Genomic DNA, 21,380 nt, shown 5'->3' with positions numbered 1-21,380 from the left:
TCAAAGCACTGCAAAATCACAGGGTCTTCCGGCCGCGGTTCAACACCGTTGTCAGGCTGCATATACTGCCCTGATTCGGGCTGCTGTCTCTCAGTCGAAAACCGGCTAGATTGCATAGCATTCGTCCATTCCATAGTACCGGACTTAAGTGAATGTACAGACTTGAAATGTCGGTCTAGCCGCACAGATCATGGGTTCAAATCCCATCTGTGCCTTACTGAAAAATAACTGATACCAAGGAAAGGTTCTTTCACTGGAGGCCTTTGAAGAAAAAAAGTTTTCTCAAAATGGCAACCCTGCTATGATATAGTAAGGGGATGTGTCTCTAGGGTAGAGCTAATACTTGAGATGCATGCGGTCTGAAGTTAATCCCCAAATTCTCTGATGAGTATATTTAGTTGTGAAATTAGCTTTTGCACAACTCTACTTTCCAGAATGTTGACATTTTAAGAAGGAAATAGATGTGCTAAGTCATCTGTTTTTGTAAACTGAAGCACATGGGTTCAATCCTTGTTCAACGTTTATGGAAGCTGGATGATATTATGGAAATGTACTTTCATTAGAACAGTGTAAAGAAAAGGTCAATTGTATTGATATGGCCACTACGACCTGTATGCTCCAGTCGGCTGGCCCTCGCTACATATTTGTCGCCAGACCCACTGGCTCCAGGTCATCTTTTTAGTCTATTTTCCTATTCATGAAAATCGCAAATGAAATGAAATAAATATATTGAAACACAAGCTTAGCCTTTTGTTAACAACACTGTCATCTCAGAATTTCTAAATATGCTTTAACCAAAGCTACACAAGCATTTGTGTAAGAGTATTGATAGCCTAGCATAGCATTAAGCCTAGCATTCAGCAGGCAACATTTTCACAAAAACAAGAAAAGCATTCAAATAAAATAATTTACCTTTTGAAGAACTTCGGATGTTTTCAATGACGAGACTCTCAGTTAGATAGCAAATGTTCATTTTTTCCAAAAATATTATTTGTGTAAGAGAAATAGCTCCGTTTTGTTCATCACGTTTGGCTAAGAAAAAAAAATGAAAATGCAGTCAACACAACGCCAAACTTCTTTCCAAATTATCTCCATAATATCGACAGAAACATGGCAAACGTTGTTTAGAATCAATCCTCAAGGTGTTTTTCACAATTCTATTCAATGAAAAATCATTCCTGGCAGCTGGTTTCTCATCTGGGGCAAATGGAAAAATACTGCAGCTGGAGATTACGCAATAATTGCAACGGAGGACACCAAGCGACCACCTGGTAAATGTAGTCTCTTATGGTCAATCTTCCAATGATATGCCTACAAATACGTCACAATGCTGCAGACACCTTGGGGAAAACGTGGAAAAGGTAAGCTAACTCATAGCTCCTCCACAGCCATATAAGGAGTCATTGCCATGAGGCGGTTTCAAAAAATGCGGCACTTCCTGGTTGTATTTTTATCTGGGTTTTTTCTGTAACATCAGTTCTGTGGCACTCACAGACAATATCTTTGCAGTTTTGGAAACGTCAGAGTGTTCTTTCCAAAGCAGTCAATTATATGCATAGTCGAGCATCATTTCGTGACAAAATATCTTGTTTAAAACGGGAACGTTTTTCATCCAAACATTTAAATAGCGCCCCTTATATCCAAGAAGTTAAGCACCAGCTGTCAGAGCAGCTCACAGATCACTGCACCTATACATCGCCCATCTGTAAATAGCCCATCCAAATACCTCATCCCCTTGCTGTATTTATTTATTTATCTTGCTCCTTTGCACCCCAGTATCTCTACTTGCACATTCCTCTTCTTCACATCTACCATTCCAGTGTTTAATTGCTATATTGTAATTACTTCGCCACCATGGCCTATTTATTGCCTTACCTCCCTTATCATTTCCTTATTTGCACACACTGTATATAGACTTTTTCTACTGTATTATTGACTGTATGTTTGTTTATTCCATCTGTAACTCTGTTGTTGTATGTGTCGAACTGCTTTGCTTTATCTTGGCCAGGTTGCAGTTGTAAATGAGAGCTTGTTCTCAACTAGCATTAACTGGTTAAATGAAGATGAAATAAAATAGAAATGAAAAAATACTATGGATATATTTAGTATGCCAAATGTTCGAGGATGTCATACTAAATTAGCCAAAATATGAGGAATACACGAAGAGGACACTATTTCCGTACTTTAGGGCCAATAATGCAATTCTTTGGGAACTGGGCGTGGCTTCACATCGTTTCCAGATTTGTTGAAAATGGCGGAACATATGCAGTCGAAGTACAACGAGAGCGGATACAAATTCATTGCTTTAACTAACTATAACAAATATTAAGAAAATGTTAAGCAATGTAATAAAGTAATTACTTTTGAAATAAGTTAACTTACATGTTATATTGGCTGACAATTTGTTAGTTACACTGGTCTTACGAACCACATAGCGTATCAGTACAGCACTATGTACCGGTATGTTGTTAGCTAGATACCTAACGTTAGTTGGCTACTTATAGATCAAACTTGACAGTATAATAACTATAGGGTATCTAACTAACTACCCAATGTTTGACGTGATTATTCCCATCATTCTGAGCTTAGCTAAATGGTATAGTCATTGTGCGTTCTCAATGGACATTCGGGTGCTTTCGTAAATTCGCTCTGGCTGTCTACTCTGCTTTGAATTTACAAACAGACAATCTGACAACGCTCTGAATTCATGAGCGCATTCTGGAACTCCTGATTGAATTTAAGAACACACCCGAAGTCGTATAATGTCTAACCAGTAATTTGTTATGCTAGATAGCTAGCAAGAGGTTGCATAGCAACAGCATCAACTTCCGGTAGACAGGTGAAAAGCTAGTACGCGTAATTGAAAGCATACTGTTCATTTACAGTATACTAAAATGAACTAATAATATATAGTATTCAATATATACTCATTAACCTCTTGCTCCTACCTGGCACGCAGGCGTCCCATCTAGAGCTCTGGAAATGCAAATGCGCTACGCTAAATGCTAATAGTATTTGTTAAAACTCAAACATTCATTAAAATACACATGCAGGGTATTGAATTAAAGCTACACTCGTTGTGAATCCAGGCAACAAGTCAGATTTTTAAAATGCTTTTCGGCGAAAGCATGAGAAGCTATTATCTGATAGCATGTAACACCCCAAAAGACCCGCAGGGGACGTAAACAAAATAATTAGCATAGTCGTCGCTACACAAACCGCACAAATAAAATATAAAACATTCATTACCTTTGAACATCTTCTTTGTTGGCACTCCTAGATGTCCCATAATCACTATTGGGTCTTTTTTCGATTAAATCTGTCCATATATAGCCTAGATATCGATCTATGAAGACTGTGTGATAAACGGAAAAAAATAGCGTTTCATAACGTAACGTCATTTTTTAAAATTCAAAAAGTCGACGATAAACTTTCACAAAACACTTCGAAATACTTTTGTAATGCAACTTTAGGTATTAGTACACGTTAATAAGCGCTAAAATTCATAAGGAGGCGATGTCAATTCTATAGGTGTCTGTCTCGAAAAAATGTCTTGGAGAGAGCTCGACCAAAACATCCGGTCGGAGACCGGAGGGAATCGATTCCCTTGATTCGGTTAGACCAAGAATCAAAGCTGAATCAAATGACAAGACTCCAGACAACGTGTGGAAGCTGTAGGCACTGCAACCTCGGCCTCATTTAATTCGGTTCACTATGAACAATTCCTTGAAGTCCCGCATGGATATTTATTTCCATTTTCAGTGATCAGATTTGCCTGCACTTTTCGATGAAACGCACGTTCTGTTATAGTCACAGCCGTGATTTAACCAGTTTTATAAACGTCTGAGTGTTTTCTATCCACACATACTAATCAAATGCATATACTATATTCCTGGCCTGAGTAGCAGGGCGCTGAAATGTTGCGCGATTTTTAACAGAATGTTCGAAAAAGTAGAGGGTTGACTTAACAGGTTGTATACAGTATGTTAGTATGGGTATTCGAGCACAGCTCTTGTTTTTCATCAATGCTCATTAAGAAATGCTAGCGGCCATGAATGAAGGCAAACAAGAATTGTCTTGGGGGTGTGGTTTGATGTGGGTGTTTCTTGGATGTGTTTTTACCATTCAATTGCAATAAACAAGTGCAGTAGTGAATACGTAAGGTAAGCCAGCTTTGCTGTAGAAAACAACAAAGTTTTGAAGTTGAGGACTTCTCCCGATGAACATTGATACCAGAGGACGCTCATTTGGGCTACAGTTTGAATCACAACGTACCAGATGAGTGCGGAATCTGACTTTGAACATTGAATTATTATTATTTAAAAAATGTTGTGTTCGATCAAAACATTTGGTTTTGGAAGTGAATGTAGTGGTGCGTTTGGTTGGTGGATCTGCACATCTGTACTGAGGTAGGCTGTGCAGGTAGCCCAGATGAGAGTACGTCTGAGATGGATGAAGGTGAAAGGATCAGTGAGTCTACCTACAAGACTGTACACATTTTTTGGTGGAAAATGTTCGGAAAAGGATACGAGGGTGGATTTGCCACAGATGGGGACATAGTTGGAAGGGGAGAATCTAGAAGAACAAACAGGCAGGGAGAAGAGGTAAAGGAGAACAAAGTAGTAGTGTTTTTCTATCTGAGCCAACCAGTAAAATGTTACATCTGATCAAGTTGTCAGATGTACAGTGGTTCTTACTTTTGAAAGTTTGGAGCTTATGCAGCCACCGTTTGTGGTAGATGGCGGCAGATTGAGGTAAATTGCGTCTTGACTGACACTTAAATAACGTGCCATAGAATTACGCGGAACCACGCAAGATGTGCTGCAGGATGCCGCAACATTTAAGCTTATACGGTTCCAAAAAAGGACCGCAAAAACAGACGAAATAGGTTGTTCCAACCTGTAAACGAACAGTATGCTTTCAGTCGCGTGTACTAGCTCTTCACCTGTCAACCGGAAGTTGATGATGTTGCTATGCAACCTCTTGCTAAATAGTTAGCATAACAAATGACTAGTTAGACATTTTACGACTTCAGGTGTATTCTTCAATTCAATCTGGAGAACCAGATGGGCATGGTTTGCACATTTGGTGCTATTCCATTGGTTCTACAGTGCTCGGCAAGCTCAATTAAGTGTAACAAATACAGCTACCTGTCTTTTGCTCCCCCACCTCCAAGAGTGTTTCTCTAACTGAACGATGACTGCGCTGGTGGTGAAGGTGGAGTCTGCTCCCAGTCTGAACCCCGGTCAGCTGACCCTGAGCGACCCCGCCTGTGGTCACTCCACCAACAGTGACGATCGCTTCACCTACTTCCACTTCACTGTGAACTCCTGTGGCACCACCAGGAAGGTAAAATGACTATTACCCTGAGGTGATGGGTACTGTGTATTTATGGACCGTTTGCTTCTGTAGGCTGTAATAAGCAATTCCCCTCTACTACATAGTTCATCAACAATTCATGCTGTATGAGTGCATTACGCATCACAATTGTAGCTATTAGCTGTTATAGGGTGTTTTTTTTTCCTTCACCAATTGCTCAATACTTTGTATACAGGGAAAATGTGCCTCTACTATCAGTGTGTCCACTCCACTGCTTGAAGTTTACCCTATTGAAGTTGCATATTTCCCCTATTGAAGTTGCATACTCTTTAAAGGTTAAAGGTTTCCTGCTACTATGTGGTCAACATCACTCGCACATTGGCCTTCCTTACCAGGCCGCGTGACAACGAGCCTTTTGCAGAGACTGGGACGGGTTAACTAATGTTCATAATGAGACTCGTTCAGGGTAAGCACAAATTCAGAATGCACAAATTCAGAATTTCAACTTGACCCCTAGCCTCTAAAATAATCTTGGAAGGTCTCCTTTACAAAACCATTCCCAAAAATGTAAGCCTTGTGATATAGTACTCTTGCGTTCTGAGATCTACAGGTGTGGCTATGTAGTAACGGTGAGGAGCTGATTTGGGAATTTGTCAGAAGCCTCTGGGGGGGGTAGTAAGTGTTGGCTATAAATGGCTTGTGTTCATCAGGGCACAAAAGGATATAAACAAGCTTTTCTTAATGGACAAGTTCAGTCAGATGGTGCCCACTGAACACGACCCCCGGTTGTCTTGTTCTGTGTTCCAGACGTCTCGTATAACACGTTCCACCAGGAGGAGGACTATCCAGTGGTGAGGTACCTGAGACAGCCTCTGCACTTTGAGGTGGAGCTGACCACGTCCTCTGACCCCAAGGTAGCGCTGGTGCTTGACCACTGCTGGGCCACCCTCAACGAGGACCGCGACTCCCGACCCCGTTGGAATCTCATCATTAATGGGTAACTTACTGTTTTAGGGCCTAAACAAGTGTTATTCCACAGGTGTGGTTCCTGAGTAATTAGCAACCTATCATGCTTGACAGGCCATTTACTTTGGCTACCGTGTCTATGCCCCCATCCATAGGTCATGAATGGTCACAATGGTTTGAGCCATGTGCGGTCTGTCACCAGATCTCCACCCAAATTAACACTTATGGGAGAGTCTGGCGCGTACGATCACATGCTTGTTATCACTGAGTGGTCCCTGCAGTGTACCATTGGAACATGTAAGTAAATATAGTTTCGAAAATATGGCAGCCATGTTTGTCAAGCAAGAACTCCCTAATCCCAGAATGCCGTTCACTGCGCCCATTTCCTGAGGTCTTAACTTAGTTTGGCCACTTCAGCATGTGACAAATCTTTGTACTTGTTACGGCGTACACATGATAAGTAGTTTACAGTTAACTAATCAAAAAGCCAATACAGCACGAAAGCTAAACAAAGTTGCAAGATATAGCTCAATCCATTTTGGGAGGTGAAGTCCTTGGGGGAAGGTATTATGGAGAAGATGATGCAGGAAATATTAATAAGATGGGGGATTTATCAACAATAAGTGGCGGGGCAGACAGTTTTTCTAAGCTAAATACCCCTGGAAAGGGGGTCTGATCTGGCAACCCTGAGGTACCATAGTTTACACTCTGATGCCGTGTTCAAATCAACTAACGACTTCAGTGCATTCAAGACAATGGGGGTACTCCAGTTGAGATCACCGTAAGTCTGGCAGAAGCGTACGTGATAACCTGACTTCATTGTATGGCGTTAGCATTAGCTCATATTCAGTACCACCTTCAAAAGTGTTTTACACACGTGTCCATTACAATCTAGGCAAGAATCAGAAAGCATGAATAAAACGCTAAGTACATTATACTTACGGTACGCTACAGTAGAAACGACAACACGTTATGCAGAAAATAAGGCACTTTGATAGGAATGCACGCATGTCCACAGTTATTTGTAAGGAAGACAATAAATGTGCAAGGACTGTATACTTGATCTGGGGAAGTGCTTGGGCTTTCTTTTGAAGGAAAGTTTGTCCGGCTCCCTAAATTCTCAAATAGAAATGGTCTGCAACAGTGAAATGGGCTACTTTTGTGAATGAATGAGGCAAAATTAGAAGTTGAAACATCCTATAGAAAATTAGCAGGTAGTGTGCCTTGGTCTGAGGTCAGCGCGGGTTAACTGTCAACATGTTGGAACAGTGAGTGCATTCTGACATCACGCGCATAAAATCAACTCCCACTGGGGCGACTGTTGAAGATATTTGGAACTTGCGTGTGAAAAGGTTAATGTTGGCGTTACCTACACCTTTTTACTCAATGTTATCCTTTTGGTTGGCTAGAGTTCAGTGTTGTGCCAAACTGATGGTCAGTCAAATGGAAATCAAGAGGGGCTGGCAAGCTCGGCTTGCCTTTCCGATTGGTTTCAAACAACTGCTCTTAACACTGACTGAATAGTTGTTGGTTTTGGGTTGAATTCAGGCACAAGTGACCTCTTGTGTTTAAAACAGTTATTGCACTAAACATAAAGGATGGTTCACACGCCTGTGCAGCATGGATGTTATAAACTGAATAGGATCAGTTGACAGGATCCCCAGAAGTTGATGCCACTTCCAATGGAATTTCCTGTCCTAGAGGAATGCGCTAATTGGGAGTTGCTAAACATGAACAAATACCACGGTCAAGTGTAGCAGCATCTTGCTAACCTTATTTAGCTAGCTAATGTACATGTAAAATCCCTTTTGCCTGATCCCCCCCCACCCCCGCCCCCAAAAATCCTCCTATTCTCCGTTAACATTTCCCCGTCGACCGTTTGTCTCTGCTTCTGCAGGTTTTCGCTCTCAAAAGTACACCTTTTTAATAGAAATATAACACGATTGGATGTTCTATGTCCACGACAACGTTTCAAACCCTAGCAGGAAACCACTCATCGCTAACGGCTACACAAAGTGTAGACATGCGCGCGCTCTGCACGAATGCGCACGGAATTAAGCCACGCCCTAAATGTAATTTGCTTTTTGGTGACAGTGAGAGAACCGTTAGGGTGTTCGATGACAATCCATCAGGCCACTATGAGGTCTACCTGTGTTGATTCTAAGCTTCCTGGAGCAGCCGGAAGTGGTTAAATTAACCCAAACGTTATTGTGATGGACTTAACCTGCAAATGTGAAAATGACTGCATTCAACCCTGTGTAGATCAGTCAATTCTTAACATAAAGTCTTTAAACTCAGGATTTTGTAAGAGCATACCCCAAGCAAGATATGTGTTTATTTATCGCTTCCTGTGCCAACCGGAAGTACTGTTTAATTGGGGTCACAGTGTCGGTTTTTAAGGATAAAAATAGTCACATCTTTCCAAAACGTAATTCGTGTGACTAGGTAACCCTCATGAACTGTAAATCAGTCATTTCTCCCAACAGATGTCAAAAGAAAAACCTCTCACATTCACATGCACACACACACACACACACACACACACACACACACACACACACAGCAAGGATGGAGTGACAAAGTGCGGTGCTTAAAGACACACAGAGCCTGCAATGGCATTACCATAATCGCTAGGCTGTGCCGAGTTCAACGAGATGCCCCCGCTTGACCATAGCCTGCTCGGTCTTAGCACAGCAACCATGAGAAAAAGTAGGCCCAAAATGAAGCCTGGCCCTAAATGTAATTTGCTTTTGGGTGACAGTGAGGGAACCGTTAGGGTGAGAAGCACAATTCGACCTCAGGTACAATCCTGAGGTCCTCCCGATCTGTGCAAACCTTGACCGTGTAGCATTAACCCTTAACAGTTAAAAGAAGGCGTCTACATCAAACAGTTTTCACTGACTTCTCTCCCCATAGGAATGCATTGCCTGCAACCCTAAATTCAACCTAGAGCCTATGTGGGTTAATATTGCCCTGTGAACCTGTCTTCGATGACAATACAATCAGGCCACTATGAGGTCTACATGTGTCGATTCTAAGCTTCCTGAAGCAACCGGAAGTGGTTCAAATCACCCTAAAAGTGTTTTTTCCATAACCAAACTGATGTTTGATAGAAATAGTGAATTCAACCTTGTGTAAATCAATGAGGATATATGTTCACGTTCAGCTTCCTGTGCCAAACGGATGTGCCTTAAAATGGTCATAGGGGCTGTTTCGAAGGGTTAACAGATGTTGCATTTTCACCATTTAGATAAGTATCTTTGTGTCACTTAAAAAGTGGAAGAAATTTCATATACTGTAGCCATAATTTGTAGCACAGATCGTTGGATGATATACAAACTAACCTTGCTTACTTATTTCAAAGCGAGGGCACATATTTCAGCCTTGTGGGAAAAAACGGACAAAGAGTTGAAATTCCACAAGGCAGTGATGCTGATGAAATGATGCAAGACAAAAAGCTTATAGCACCTGGTATTCCCAGGCGGTCTCCCATCCAAGTACTAACCAGGCCCGACCCTGCTTAGCTAACGAGATCAGACGTACTTAAAAAATATATACATATATTATAAAAAAAGTTTCAATTACAATATTTTACATAATGTACCATACACAAAAACCGAGACTAACATAGGCAGGTGAACAATTCACCCCCTATCAAATCAAAGAACTCAAATAAATAAAATACAACAAATACTAATAAAAACACAACATAAATTCTAATCTCACAAAACAGGCATGTTGAAATCAACTCCCGAACAACTATAAAAACCAAAAGGAAATTAACATACCAATACTTTCAAAAATATGAGTAATTCTTCCTCCATCCACCCTTGAAATCAACCCACTCACCTCCACAAAAACTTCATCAAAACATTCCCTTCCATAACAATGAAACATAAACATATCTATATGCTTCTTAAACAATACTACAAAAATATCCCACACTCTTCCCCTCAAGAAAAAGCATAATTCCTCCTACAAAAAATAGTATACCTCACAAAACTCAAAGCAACATTCAACAAAACAACATTAACACCCTCGCATTTACCAGCCACGCCAAATAACATCAATTCATTCCACACATTTTTTTTTTTTCAATATCACCCTTCCAGTTTCTATATATCATTCCCTTTACCTTACAAAATAAATATTTTAACTCCTCACATTCCACAAACAAATGCAGTGAATTTTCCGGTGACTCATGATATAAGTTACATTCTCTTTTTATTTCCCTATTGATTTGATGTAAAACCACCTTTGTATATATACGATTATGCCTTATTTTAAAATGGTTACTTTCACATTCCATACTATTATATTTTACATTTAAAGTTGTCCATATCTTTTTTACATCCAAAGTTGGAAGAATTCCTTTCCAAACTTTCTCCGCAGCCGGCCTTTTCACATTTTTCTCTACCATTATTTTATAGAATCTTTTCACCGGGATACTAGATAAATGAGCCTTCTCCTTACTGTTACCAATAAACAATTTAGGAAAGACAAATAAATATTCTCTAACAACTTCACTATTCATTAAATCCACCCATGTGCTTGGTATACTTTCTTTTATCTTCTCGTACATATTATTCACTGTTCCCCTACCCACCTCTACATCCCATTCATGGATGGTGTCAAAAATAGCTTCTTCAGGAAAAAAAACTGGAATTACCTCATATGTGTAATCTTTTATCTGTCTAAGACCTGCACTCATGAATACTTCACTATATAACACCTTTTCTTCGTACTTAATTTTCTCATTCAGAAAAACAGGATGATTCATAATTAGGTCAATATGCCCACACTCATAATACACATTAGGCAACAACTCTGCCCATGCATTTAGCACTTCTTTATAAAAAGCTGGTACCTTTTCACACATGTTCCTTTTAAGACCCATCAAAAAAACATTATCTTCACATCCACCACTCTCATCCAAATAGACTTGAAAAAATGTTTCCAGCCATAATCTAAGCTGTCATACAAATATTTCTTTACTGTTTTTATCCTAATAGCTTTTCTTTTAACGTCAAAATCTACAAGTTTTAAACCTCCATCATAGTCTGCTATCAATGTTTTCTGCACAATTCTAACACCTTTACCATCCCATATAAAATTAGACACCACATTATTCAATTAATGTATAACCCACTCTGGCATGTCTAGAACAACCAAAATATACACAAGTTTAGATGATACCAAAGCATTTACTACAATTACTTTACCTTTTATCTTTAATTTTCTATTTTTCCAGAAATTCAAAGTTAGCTTGATTTTATTGAGGATCCCTGTCCTTGCTTCTTTCTCCTCTACACCAATATTTACTCCCAGCACCTTCATAAAATCCTTAGCTACCTTAAATGGAATCTCACACTTATTTGCATTGATATCCCCAAAAAACATAATTTCAGTCTTCTCTATATTAAATTCAGCCCCCGATGCCAATGTATCTATGATTTTCATAATGCTTTCAATGCTACCTACATCCTTCGCAGTAAAAGTAGTGTCATCAGCGTACTGATGTATAACACTGACACCACCACCTGGGATTTCAACACCCCTCACCTCTTTGTCTCGAGTATTAAAACAGCTAAAGGTTCCGTAGAAACACTGTACAATAGAGCTGACAAAGGACAACCCCGCCATACTGACCTCTATAGGGAAAGCATCTGTTAACACTCCGTTACATTTAACACAACTTTTTGCTCCACTATACAACAAGTTAATCCAAGATACAAATGTTGGCCCAAAACCAAACCTCTCCAAAGTCTGTTGCAGAAAACTATGTTCCACTTTATCAAAAGCTTTCTTAAAATCTAAACTTAAAACTATACCACCTTCATTTTTCATTTGCTTAACAACATCTCTAATTGTACAAATTACATCTGCAACATCTCTTCCAGGTATTCCGTAGGCTTGTGTTGATGTAATGATACTTCCAATCACCTTTTTCATCCTATTAGCTAAATCTTTAGTCAGTATTTTATAATCTGAATTTAGAAGACTAATAGGCCTATAATTTTCTAACTTTAACCTACTGCCTCTATTTTTAAATAAGATGGTTAATATACCAATTGACATAGACTCAGGGATTTCCTTATTCTCTTCCATATACTGAAAAACCTTCAATAAAATGGGTGCCAAAGTATCCACAAAAGCTTTATAGAATTAATTTGTTAAACCATCCAAACCTGGACTTTTATTTCCTTGAGTGTTCTCAATTGCTTCCTTGATTTCTATAATTGAAATCTCTTCATCACACATTCTTCTATCTGCCTGAGATACTTTGGCACTGATTTTCTCCAACACTTTTGCAACACACACTTTGTCCACATCATTCTTTTTATAAAGATTTCTGTAAAAGGATTCAACTGAATCTACGATGTCAACAACATAATTTACCTTTACACCTTTTTCATTTTCCAATTCTAAAATATAACTCTTAAATTGCTTTCGTTTTTCAAGCCCCAGAAAAAAGTACATTTCTCTCCCTCCAAGACGTACTGTGCCTTACTCCTAACAATAGCACCTAAACATTTATTTTTTTCATAAAACCCTAGCTCTGCATGGATTTTCAAATAGTTCACAACATCATAGTCTGGATCAGTATCGGCCTTTTCAAGTTCATGTAACATCCTATTTCTAAGCATTTTTTTCTTTCACCTTATCTACACGGTTACGATTTTTAGAGTACCTAATCCTGTCTGTTACTTTAACTTTCACTTCCTCCCACCATAAACACACATTGTCTTTTAACAGTACGTTAGACATTTCATCCTCGATACATTCAACAATTTCCTTTATATAACTTTCCTGCTTTAACAGACTGGCATTTCAACACCAGACACCTCCCCCTCTCATCTCCACAGCAAAACCTATCTGAAATTACATTACTGCATGATCACTGTATGCTGTAAAATTATGACATCTTCTGAACCTGCTGTATCACATCTTCTTTTACTAAACATAAATCAATTCTGCTTTGTTTTAGTTCATTTAACACCACCTGCCTTCTCAAACACTCTTATATTTAAATTTTCAGCCCTCCATATATATCTACAAGATTCTAATTTTTCATTAATTCCCATAAAGCATTTCTAGACGAATCATGTTTAAAACTCACATCTCGAGACATCCATTCTAGTACACTTCACGTTAAAATCTCCTACCAGTATACAATTTTCTTAACACAGTGATCTTAGGTTATTAAACATATCTCTCCTTTCCGATTCAATATTCGAAGCATAAACATTAATTAGACGAAAAATGACATTTTGCACTTCAAACTCAATAACAATAAGTCTGCCCTGATTATCTGCATATACCTGCTTGACATTTTGAACCACATGATTTTTTACCAAAATAGCTACTCCACATGTTTTTTCACTTCCGTGACTACAAAACATTAGCTCAGACCATTTGCTCTTAAATCTCCAACATTTTGGAGTCTGTCCAATTAGTCTCTTGAAAACACCACATGTCAGCTTTCACAGACACCAAAACCTGCTCCAATTTGTTCATATTTCTCAGACTGTTCCCATTTAGTGATGCAACTTTAATCATTGTTAATGTCTTCAGAAATATAGTCAAAGACAAACATGTCATTTCAAAATAAGACTTTTTCTTTTTACCAGACCCCATCAACTCCCAAGCTTTCGTCAATGATCTCTTATTTCTAGCAAGCAGCTGAAAATCCTCACTCTCTATTTCTTCGTCCGACTCATGACTTGGACTTATGAGGGGAGCAACATTCAAGCCTTTTGTAAAATGCACTTTAACCGTGCCATCAACTCCAGTGGACCCAGCCCTCTCCTTGGTGTCATTTTCACAATGGAACCACAACCGCGGCCAGACCGCTTGGGTCAACCGGGTAGGTCCATGTTAAAGACAGGGTTTGAGAATACGTGTTTCTGGCGCCGATGCGTTACGGGATGACCATCACCACACCTTCGCAGCCTGAGTGTGCCACTCCCCGCACCGGAACACCAATGTAGGGCCACTTGGTCAGACAGTTCGGCAGGATCTCGTACAAACGGTGTGCAGCTGGAGCGTATCGAAATAGGGGGTCAACCGTTTCCAAAAAGGGGCTCTGAGTGGCTCACATCCCTCAAAAGTGTCCATTACTCATTTTCTATCCGGGCTGAGCAGTTTGGCACCACCCCCGTCTCTCTAGGACATGGAAGTCTTGTTGTCAAAAACCAGGTTTCTGATTTCGCGCCGGTACCTGTCTGGTCAACCCGCCACTGAGTGTGTCATCAACGGGCAGGCCAAATTATCGACATAAGCCCGGAACCTCACAGGGCTTCTGTGTGCCCCCATTGGGGGTCAAATTCAGGTACACCAAAACGTGAATGAATCAAAAAGTACAATCTGGATGGGTTTTTTGCACGAAAGGGCACACATAGACAAGCATTTCTATTGAATTCAAACCATTTTTGTATGAAACTTTTTAATAGGAAATCGTGTTTTAAGTTTTGGGGAAAAAGTGCATGTTACAGGGCGCATAGGTGCCTGTGGATGCAAACTGTTTTTTACATGGTGTAATTGTTGTGCATCACGAGAGAGGGTATGAGATTAAATTTGGGACCTCTAGCCCTTCGGGAAGTATTTTAATCATTTTTTTTTTAATTGCAGAACTTGGTCGAAAAAGTCCCCACTTTTCACAGCCGTGCACCTGGTGATTGAAAATCGGCACCTGGTAACCCAAAATGAAAGGTTCTAAATGCACTTACCGGTGTTCCAGATATCCATGCCCGGTATGGGAGCACCCTACTACGGACCTTTATCAATGGGGGCTGGCCTGAGTGATTTATGGAAGGTTAGATTTTTTTTTTTTGTGCACCTGGTGATTGAAAATGGGCACCTGGTAACCCCAAAATAAAAATACGGTTCTAAATACATTTACCGGGACTCCTAATATTCATGCCCACTATATGAGCACCCTACTACGGCCCTCTATCAATGGGGGCCGCCCTGAGTGCTTTATGGACGGTTTTAAACATTTTGGTGGATGCGGATTAGGGTATACCTATGTGCAACTGGTAACCCAAAAATAACCGGGCATTATAATATTAATGCCCGCTATGGGAGTACCCAACTACGGCCCTCTATCAATGGGGGCCGTTCTGAGTGCTTAATGGACTGTTTAAAATATTTTGATGGATGCGGATTAGGATATACCTCTCTGCAACTGGTGATTTGAAATAGGCACCTGGTAACCCAAAAATAAAATTACGGTTCTAAATACATTTACCGGGCATCCTAACATTCATGCCCACTATGGAAGAGCCCCACTACTGGGGAAAATTCACTGGAGGGCACCAAAGGTACATTTATGGAGGATTCTAAAATAGTTGTGAAAATGTTCTAAGTCCAAACTTTTCCAAAATTGCACTATGTTTCATGTGCAACTGGTGATTGAAAATAGGCACCTATTAACCCAAAATTAAACACATTTTTAATAATTTTAATGCATAATGACACAAATACAAGGGTGAATTTCAAACAAATATACTTTATTTAATCAGTTAATCATGGATAGATTTGTCCCTCAATCAGTGTCCGGGCCCGGCTGGCATTTTTGGGCAAATTATGGTACCGGTAGTGCTGTACCTGTGTTTCCAGAGAGTGACACATATGGTCAGCCACAGTTCCCCGGTCTGTAACCGAACCTTGGTTAAAGTTCAATGTGGCAACACTTTGTCGAATTGTACCGAAGGTCACTTTACTTCCAATGCCAAACTCTGCAAATATTTGGCCCACATACTCACACAGATTACCGTACGGTTGACCGCAAGATGTGAAAAAGAAGAGTTCTGTGTCTGAGGTCATTCCACTCAGATGAGGCCTGATTTGATGGAATCGTTTAACCCAAGTGTATTCCTCCTGACATATAACAATTCTGCACTCCCCGAAGCTATAGTTTGTTTTGTGGCTCGCAATGCACATCTGATAACCCCCACCTTCCGGAGTTACTTCAGTAAAATCACTCTCACTAAACATCGTGACTGGGGATCGTCGAGTGCCATTAAATATGGCCAACCGGCTGGACATTGTGGTGGAAAATCGGTTCAAATATGACACAATCAAGAACTTTGTGAAAATCAATAGGCTTTTAATAAAAAGGTATCGCAAGCCGGAGTGGTCCGCGGAACACACACACTTTTTCAGAGCACTCGCTCTGAGTTATACCATACCACATAAGTCCCTCCCATATGCAAATGAAGTTACATCCCAATCCGTGCATCCTGCTTGTTCAGCCCAATAACGCCCATATCTGCTTTCCGTCAGATTATAATGATGACAAGACCCTTGCTTTGACCTAAAGATAATATACGTCCCTCTATCCTATGGCCTATGCTTTGACCCTGTAATTAACTCCATGTGTTCTTTTGTATGTGTGTGTCTTATCTCGGATCAGCAGACTGTGTGTCTCCTCTAGTTTTAGTGTGTCCAGCTGTCCTGGCGCCCACGTGTCGCCTTCTCTTCATATGGTTGTCTAAGATCAACAGACTTATGTGTCTCCCCTGTCATATGTGATTTATGCCTGTAATCCTTCAGTTGGTCATTTGGCTGACCCCCTCCTTTGTATATCCCTCTGACCTTTGTATGTCCAGCTATTCTAGGCGTCTATGTGTCTCCATTTTTAGTGTTTCCAGCTGTCCCATACTCTCATGGCCTGGCTTCCTGTCCTATACAATAGATAATGCCTTTTACCAGAATGGCAAATGTACCCTATAAGTGTATCTTTCTCTTGTGTTACAATATTTATGTACATAATTTCTCCCATAACATGAGAGCTGCAAACCTACGCCTGTCAGAGCAGGTGGCACGGACCTCCAGCCTACGGAGAACTGAAGGAATTGCTTGATTGCTTAGCTCAACAAAGCATTTTAACTCCAGTGCTGAGCACCTCCTCCCTGCAGCGTTGGCCCTATGCGTTGCGTTGAGTCTCTGTACATCTTCGCCAAGCAGAGTAACATCTTTCGAATTCCAACGACCTTAGCTTGCATACCATTTGGCCGGAACTGAATAAGATAATTCAGGAAACCTCAAACATCGGCTCTGTACATTTTTAACGTGGATGGTGCCAAACCACGGTCGTCACATTGACCATACCACTCAGACACACGTCTGTAGTTATCCAGAAAACACAGTCATTCATCGGCCTTGCCCTCTGACATAATGCGGAGGAATTCCAGTACTCGGGATATACTGGTGCGACTATTGTCAATTCGTATAACTGAAGGGTTTATACCCGTAATATAGTGTTCATATTGAGTCAAAATTGCATTATTCCAAACCTCAATTCTGGACAGCACGCCGCCGTCTTCATCACTCTCGCTCTCCGTGGAAGTCGCCACGACGCAGCCTTGCTCCCTCGGTTCCGAGCACGGTTCACTACCGACCTGACTAGTTGGCTGCACCGCCGCCGACGCACCTGCCGTCTGCTCACCCTCGTCCACCAGCTGCTGCTCACCCTCGTCCACCAGCTGCTGCTCACCCTCGTCCAACAGCTGCTGCTCCACGGACAACTCACTTTCAAAACACTGCAAAATAACAGGGTCCTCCGGCCGCGGTTCAACACCGTTGTCAGGCTGCATATACTGCACTGATTCGGGCTGCTGTCTCTCAGTCGAAAACTGGCTAGATTGCATAGCATTCGTCCATTCCATAGTGCCGGACTTAAGTGAATGTACAGACTTGAAATGTCGGTCTAGCGGCTAGACTCTAGCCGCACAATATTCTGCTTGGAACAAAGCCCACAGTCGCGTGTTGGTCTGCTGCTCATAGCTTCTCTCTCCTGCCTTCCTCCGTGTCTCTTTGTTTGTTCCACCAAACAACCTAACCCTAACTAACCCTAACCCCTAACCTAACCTTAACCCTCTAACCCTAACCTAACCCTTACACAAATTCTACTTGAATGTTGATCATGGGTTCAAATCCCATCTGTGCCTTACTGAAAAATACCTGTAACCAAGGAAAGGTTCTTTCACTGGAGGCCTTTGAAGAAAAAAAGGTTTTCTCAAAATGGCAACCCTACTATGATATAGTAAGGGGATGTGTCTCTAGGGTAGAGCTAATACTTGAGATGCATGCGGTCTGAAGTTAATCCCCAAATTCTCAGATGAGTATATTTAGTTGTGAAATTAGCTTTTGCACAACTCTACTTTCCAGAATGTTGACATTTTAAGAAGGAAATAGATGTGCTAAGTCATCTGTTTTTGTAAACTGAAGCACATGGGTTCAAGCCTTGTTCGACGTTTATGGAAGCTGGATGATATTATGGAAATGTACTTTCATTAGAACAGTGTAAAGAAAAGGTCGATTGTATTGATATGGCCACTACGACCTGTATGCTCCAGTCGGCTGGCCCTCGCTACATATTCGTCGCCAGACCCACTGGCTCCAGGTCATCTTTTTAGTCTATGCTAGGTAAAGCTCCGCCTTATCTCAGCTCACTGGTCACGATAACAACACCCACCCGTAGCACGCGCTCCAGCAGGTATATCTCACTGGTCATCCCCAAAGCCAACACCTCCTTTGGCCGCCTTTCCTTCCAGTTCTCTGCTGACAATGACTGGAAGGAATTGCAAAAATCGCTGAAGCTGGAGACATATTCCCTCACTATCTTTCAGTGTTGCCAACTTAGCGACTTAGTCGCTGTATTTAGCAAGTATGAATACTTGCAGACATTTTCATTTTACTCACTTTTTGTCTCTTCCACAATGTTATTCCTCACTCCTACAGTGTCCATCACAATTACATGCACAATTATGCAAATTAGTTGATGACATCATTTAGCAACTTCTAGCGACTTTTAGGACAGCCAATAGCTACTTTCCTTATTGAGGTGTTGGCAACACTGCTAACTTTAAACATCGGCTATCTGAGCAGCTAACTGATCGCTGCAGCTGTACAAAGCCCATCTGTAAATAGCCCACCCAATCTACCTACCTCATCCCCATATTGTTTTAATTTACTTTCTGCTCTTTGCACACCAGTATTTCTACTTGCACATCATCATCTGCTCATCTATCACTCCAGTGTTAATTTGCTAAATTGTAAATACTTCGCTACTATGGCCTATTTATTGCCTTACCTCCATTTGCACGCACTGTATATAGACTTTATTTTTTTCTTCTATTGTGTTATTGACTGTACGCTTGTTTATTCCATCTGTAACTCTGTGTTGTTGTTTGTATTGCGCTGCTTTGCTTTATCTTGGCCAGGTCGCAGTTGAATATGAAAACTTGTTCTCAACTGGCTTACATGGTTAATTATAGGTGAAATTTAAAAAAATAAGAAATATTTTTTTCTTTCCAAGAAAGGGGATGTAGCTCAGTGGTAGAGCGCATGCCAGCATGTATGAGGTCCTGGGTTCAATCCCCAAATCCAAAACATTTTTGCAATGACCCATCTTACTTTCCAGAATGTTGACAATGACAGATGGGTTCAAATCCTTACTGAAAAATCATGTCCATAATCACTGCTGAATTTTTTTTTTTTCTGTAATCTTTCAGTGTTGCCAACTTAGCAGAACAGAGATGTGCTAATAATTTGCTCTTGTAATCTTGAAGAACATTTGTTCAATCCCTGTTATATTTATGGAACAGAAGTGGCATGGTCCTGCCAACAGTGTCAATGCATCATTTTCAAAATTGAAGTTTGGGTTAGATGACTGTCCATACTTGCTTGTATTTAGAATTGCTGCCAATCATTTTTGTAGTTTCAATGGAGTGGCAACACTGTAACTTTAAACATTGTATTAATATTGCATTTTATCTGCAAATAAAATGGTATCAGCTCAGAGGGGAAAGTGCTATTTCTGGTTCAATCCCAAGGCCCAACTGAAAATTTCTGTGCCAAATTCTCATTACCAACTGTTTTACTTTCCAGAATGTTGAAATTCTCAGCAGGAAACAGAGATGTTATTTCTGTTTGCCAAATTCACATTACACAACTCTATCTTTCCAGTTAATTTGCTAAATTTGTAAATAGAGTGGCATGGTGGCCAGCCTATGGCCATTAAATGAAGCCTTATCATGGGTTCAAATCCCATCTGTGACTTTATTTACATTTGAAAAATACCTGTAACCAAGAGGTTCTTTCATTGGCCTTTTAATTTGCTAAATTGTAAATACTTCGCTACTATGGCCTATTTATTGCCTTACCTCCATTTGCACGCACTGTATATAGACTTTTTTTTTTTTTTTCTTCTATTGTGTTATTGACTGTACGCTTGTTTATTCCATCTGTAACTCTGTGTTGTTGTTTGTGTTGCGCTGCTTTGCTTTATCTTGGCCAGGTCGCAGTTGAATATGAAAACTTGTTCTCAACTGGCTTACATGGTTAATTATAGGTGAAATTTAAAAAAATAAGAAACATTTTTTTCTTTCCTGGAAAGGGGATGTAGCTCAGTTAATTATTGCATGAAATTAAAAAAAAAGCTTCTCCATAACATTTTTTTTCTTTCCAAGAAAGGGGATGTAGCTCAGTGGTAGAGCGCATGCTTTTGCATGTATGAGGTCCTGGGTTCAATCCCCAGCTTCTCCATAACATTTTTTGCAATGACCCATCTCCTACTTTCCAGAATGTTGAAATTCTCAGCAGGAAACAGAGATGTGCTGAATAATTTGCTCTTGTAATCTGAAGAACATGTGTTCAATCCCTGTTCGTATATTTATGGAACAGAAGTGGCATGGTTGCCAACTTCAATTGCATCATTTTCAAAAACTGAAGTTCATGGGTTAGATGACTGTCCATACTTGCTTGTATTTAGAATTGCTGCTATCATTTCATTGTAGTTTCAATGGAGTGGTGTATATAAAAAGTACATTGTATTAATATTGCATTTTATCTGCAAAAAAATGGTATCGAAGCTCAGAGGGGAGGGGGAGTGCGTGCTATTTATTTCCTTGGTTCAATCCCAAGGTTCTCCACTGAGTTTATTTGTGTGCCAAATTCACATTACACAACTCCTACTTTCCAGAATGTTGAAATTCTCAGCAGGAAACAGAGATGTTATTTGTGTGCCAAATTCACATTACACAACTACTACTTTCCAGAATGTTGATAAATATTTTGCAGCATAGAGT

At 40.3% G+C, this 21,380-nt stretch overlaps 1 pseudogene; it reads left to right on the top strand.

Annotated features, from left to right (window-relative positions):
• The first annotated feature begins 5,196 nt into the window (after positions 1–5,196).
• LOC118400807 (zona pellucida sperm-binding protein 2-like) lies at positions 5,197–6,320 on the top strand (annotated as a pseudogene).
• Positions 6,321–21,380: the final 15,060 nt, after the last annotated feature.

The sequence above is a fragment of the Oncorhynchus keta genome, chromosome 22, assembly GCF_023373465.1.
Source record: "Oncorhynchus keta strain PuntledgeMale-10-30-2019 chromosome 22, Oket_V2, whole genome shotgun sequence".
Taxonomy (NCBI): domain Eukaryota; kingdom Metazoa; phylum Chordata; class Actinopteri; order Salmoniformes; family Salmonidae; genus Oncorhynchus; species Oncorhynchus keta.
Note: the sequence above shows the minus strand (reverse complement) of the source record. Positions and strands in the feature narration are given on the sequence as shown.